We start from the raw sequence: 5543 nt of genomic DNA on the forward strand, positions 1-5543 counted from the left end.
TATATATATATATATATACACATATATATATATATATATTGAGACCGTTGTATATATTTCGTTGAGGCTGTTGTAATCTTCCAATTTTGATGTGGTTTTGTATTCAGGGGTTTTTGGGGTCGCTGATCTCGAATCCGGTTTCAAATTTTGCAAATTCAAAATGGCTGAACCAATCAAACGGACGGAAATATTATGGAAATCTTAAAGATCTTTTGATTACGGCCAAATTTCATATAAGGGGGATTTAGGGGTCGCTGATCTCGAATCCGGACTAAAAATTTGAAAATTCAAAATGGCTGAACTAATATGGCGGACGTAAATGCAAAAAGTCTTCCGATTTCAGGGAAATGAAGCATTAGAAGATTTTCGGGATTGTTGATGCTGAATCTGATTTTAGAATTCAAAAATTCAAAATGGCTGAATCAATATTGCGGACGGAAGTGCTCAAAATTCTCAGATTGCAGTGAAATTTAGCAATTAAGAGTTTTCGGGGTCGTTGATTTCTGTTGAAATCTAGATTTTGGGGGTCGCCGATTTCGAATCCGAATTTAAAATTTGAAAATTCAAAATGGCTGAACTAATATGGCGATTTGAAATTTTACGAAAATGTTAAAAATCTTTCAATTGCAGCAAAATTAAGCATTAATAGGTTTTCGGGGTCGTTAAGGTCGAATCCGTACTTAGAATTTAAAAATTCAAAATGGCTGAACCAATATGGCGGACGGAAATGCTAAAAGTCTTCCGATTTCAGCGAAATGAAGCATTAGAAGGTTTTTGGGATCGCTGATTAGGTTTAAAAATAAAAAGAAAAAATCAATATTTTATATATCTGCATTCAAAACTTGAATAAGTATGTAAAATAATATAAAGAATAAGAGTCAACGAGTGATAAATAAGAAAAGTTTATAAAAATCAGGATAAAATCAGGGTCATGTGAGGTCAGCGCGCGCATGAAATGGACTAGTAAATTTAAAAAATAAATGAAAAAAAAGCATTCTAAAACTTGAAATCTCTACTTTTGAAACCTGTACTTTAAAAAACCGTATTATTCATATTTCATAAAGTTACACAAACATAAATGAAGATGCATCAAATCTCAAAATTTTTTACGAAATTTGCGAAATTCCATGGAGCCAAGTAAAAATTGTACACAAATGTAGTTTACATCTTTCCAAAGAGTGAATCTTTACCTTCAATTTATTTTTTTATGAAGCTTCGTACGATTTTTTTTCACCGAGTTATTCAACGTCGAAGTAAAAAGGGTCGTTTTTACTCAATGTTGAATAAAAAAAGCAAATTAAAGATAATGACTTATAATAAAGTTTTTGCATACAAAAATGATTTAAAGTTAGCATTCAGAAGTTAGTTTTAAGCTTTAAAACGCTTATTTTAAACATTGCTTTGTAATCATTTTTCGCAGAAATACTTAAACCTTGATTTTGACCTTTTTAAAGCTAATTCTAAATGATCCTTTAACTTCAAGATAGAATGACTTCGTAAATAATAATCGTAACGAAATTTTTAAAAAAGCATTTTAAAGGTTGAAATCTTTATTTTTGAAATCGGTAATTGGTATTTCAATCCGACTGATCCTTTATGGAGCTATACGGGCACAAATGGATACCCGTTATATGTGAAAATTTTGTACAAATTTTACAAATGTCTATGGCGTGAAGTAAAGATCACACAAAAATGCGGTTTACAGTAATCGAAAGTGTAAATCTTTACCTTTAATTTGCTTTTTTATAGACCTCGGTACGATTTTTTTTTCATCGAGTTATTCAACATTGAATAAAAAGGATCGTTTTTGCTTCAACGTTGAATAATTCGGTGAAAAAAAATCGTACGAAGCTTCATGAAAAAAAAATTGAAAGTAAAGATTCACTCTTTCGAAAGATATCAACCGCATTTGTGTACAATTTTTACTTGGCTCCGTGGAACTTCGCAAATTTCGTAAAAAATGTTGAGATCTGATGCATCTTCATTTATATTTGCGTAACTTTATGAAATATGAGTAATACGGTTTTTTAAAGTACAGGTTTCAAAAGTAGAGATTTCAAGCTTTAGAATGCTTTTTTAAAAATCTCGATACGATGATTTTTGACGAAGTTATTCTATCTCGGAATTTACCTATTTTTGCAGGGTGGAACAAGTGATCCTTTAATTTTGTTGAGTAGTGTATATATAACATATCTGTATAATATATATTATATATATATTATATATATACATAAAGTATACGACTCAATTTTTTGTAAATAATTATAATATAGTGTTATTTTTTACTCTCTTCCATCAATTAGAGTAAAATTTATTTAACCACACTTTTTTTTGCTTTTATTTATTAATACTGAGTTATTTAATGTCACAAATTAGACTTTTTTTAAAGGAGAACATATTAAATAAAAAACAAAATCAATTTTAGTATTTTATGTTATTTTCTTTGAGCTGTTTAAAAATTAAATTTGCTATGTTAAAACTAACATATAGTATTCTTTGTTATTTTTCTAGTGTATATTTCCAACTAGAAAAACAATACGCACCGTCGAAAGCACGTCATGGGCGCAAGGGTACACGATGATCACTGATTGCGTTCTTTGTCTTGTAATTGTCATCACAACATCACTTGATGCTTAATAAGAACGAATTTATGTTGTAACTACGCGTGTCTGTTTGTACGTTTCCACTTGGTTTATGGCTAATTAGCTAAGAGCTAAGTCATGGCGTCACGAGATTATTTTACTTCGCGCAATATGACCTCGGCGTTATGGTAGTCGGATCTTTAAAAGACTTTATGGCGAATGGCGGAATTTTCCATAAAAATTTATACGAGAAATCCACGTATTACGGGGGTAAAACACGAGACATTTCACGCGTACGAACATTTACGTCATGCATGATACGCTGTATTTATTATCTCACTCATTATTTGTTAAGATAAAAGAATTACACATGTGACATGTAAAACAAATTGAATCTCAAATTACCTTAATTAATCTTTCTCTTATATTGATATCTTAATTTTTTTATTTATTGATTATAAGGATGGCGCATAAAGTGTCATACCATTTAATTATCTCATTCAAATTACATGTGCAATATCGATTTTTTAATTGTAATCAAATACTATATACTTCGTGAAAATTCTGTTAGGTCCAGTTCCACAAATGTACTATTATTTCGGTTCAATTTCTCTCTTCACCAATTTTGAAATTAGAAAAAAATAAAGAGTAAAACCGGTGGCTTGTTTTCCTGCTAGATCGCATGCAAGCCGTTATGCTAGCTGTGCTGCCTACGCTGCTAGAAACATGGCGTATTGCGTGCTGCCATGCGTGCTAGCATGCTAGTTTTCAATGATAGATTCGGTGTTATTTTTCTGACGAGATTTGCTGCTAGGTAGGTAAAGAATTTAGATTAGGACATACACAGAAGGTATTATTAAAAAAAAGATAATATTTAACGTATGTTTTACGTAGTAATATTAATAAACACATAAAAAAGTAAGAATAAATACATAGAAAAAATGAAAGCTGTTATTAGAAGACGAAGGCTAGCTGCGCTTGCTCTCCTTTTAATAGCAGCTAGAGAATAGGAGCAAAAAAAGAAAAAAAGTTATACAATAAAATATATATGAAGCAATAGAATATACAATAGAATATATACAAACATCAAACTAACTCACAAGTGAATTAACACGTGTGAAGCCATGACTAGCAGCGCTTCCATCACAGCAGTACGCAACGCAGACCACAAAGAAGCACGCAACGAATCTATCAGCTAAACCAGCAAGAAAACAAACATCGCGTGCCGTAGGCTTAAGTTGTACCGAGATTAAAGTTAATCTTATATTAGGTGTACAACTTTGCTTCCGCCGTTTTTTTCCGAAATTCGAGGCTTTATTGTAAAAAACTGGTTATACATTTATGATTCAAAGTATTGTCCATTGCTGGCCACTACTTTTTCCCATCTTTCGGGCAGCGTACGAATCCCGCTTCGAAAAAACTGGTCTTTTGAGGCGATCCACGAATCGATCCAATTTTTTACTTCTTCATAAGACCGGAAGTGCTGGTCAGCCAGGCCGTGTGCCATTGATCGAAACAAGTGATAGTCAGAGGGAGCAACGTCTGGAGAATATGGCGGGTGGGGTAGGACTTCCTATTTCAACGTTTCCAAGTATGTCTTGCCCACTTTCGCAACATGGAGTCGAGCATTGTCATGCTGCAAAATCACTTTATCGTATCTCTCGTTGTATTGCGGCCGTTTGTCTTTCAGTGCTCGGCATCAATTGCGTCGATACCGATCGCCTGTGATTGTTTCAGTCGGTTTTAACAGCTCATAATACACTACGCCGAGCTGGTCCCACCAAATACAGAGCATGACCTTGGAGCCGTGAATATTCGGTTTGGCCGTCGACGTGGAAGCACGGCCGGGAACTCCCCATGATTTTCTGCGCTTGGGGTTATCGTAATGAACCTATTTTTCGTCCCCAGTCACAATGCGATGCAGAAATCCCTTTCGTCTTTGCCTTTCACAAGCAGCTGTTCACAAGCAAACAAACGCCGTTCAACATCTCTCGGCTTCAACTCATACAGCACCCAATTTCCTTGCTTCTGAATCATTCCCATGGCTTTGAGACGTTTTGAAATGGCTTGTTGAGTCACTCCCAATGATCGTGCCAATTCTTCTTGATTTTGACACGAGTCTTGATCAAGTAATGCCTCCAATTCTGCATCTTCGAAAACCTTCTCTCTTCCACCGCTATGCCAGTCTTCGATGTCAAAATCACCGTTCTTGAAGCGTTGAAACCACTCACGACACGTTGTTTCACTAATAGCGGGCTCACCATAAGTATTTGAGAGCATTCGATGAGCCTCAGCCGTAGATTTCTTCATATTGAAGCAGAAAATTAAAATCTCCCGCAAATGACGAGAATTTGGCTCGTAAATTAACATTTTCAATCGAGAATAACTTTATGATGCAGACACAAATCGACTAATGTTTCTATGGGGTTATGTTGACAGATGCCCAAGTTTATTGTATGACGTCTATGATCTATTTATTTCGACCACCACTTACCGCTAAAGCCATCTATAGGAAAACGGCGGAAGCAAAGTTGTACAACTAATATTTATGGAATCGGGTTTTAGGTATGGTATAGATTACAAATCAAAATTGGGCGGAGTTGAAGGCGTATACATCGGTTTGTGAAATGAAGGACATCGGAAAATTGATTTAAAACGTTAAATATAAAGTAAAAGTTGTACCGTTCTTATGGAAACAAAAAATGTGGCAAAAACTCAAAAACATTCATGCCGATCATATGCTATTATGCCATTCATTATCTGAAAATTTGTGTCAAAAAATGATCAAAACATAACATAACATTATATTTATATTTTTTGACCGTATATTTGAGAAACTCAATTAATACTAGAAATTTAACTGTCTATTACGGTCGGAGCTGGATCTTCGTTGCTTTTTAATAATTCAATCTTGAATTACTAATATATACTATATATGTACTTGCATATATACCATATTGT

The sequence above is a fragment of the Trachymyrmex cornetzi genome, unplaced genomic scaffold, assembly GCF_001594075.2.
Source record: "Trachymyrmex cornetzi isolate Tcor2-1 unplaced genomic scaffold, Tcor1.1 scaffold1456, whole genome shotgun sequence".
Classification (NCBI taxonomy): Eukaryota; Metazoa; Arthropoda; class Insecta; order Hymenoptera; family Formicidae; genus Trachymyrmex; species Trachymyrmex cornetzi.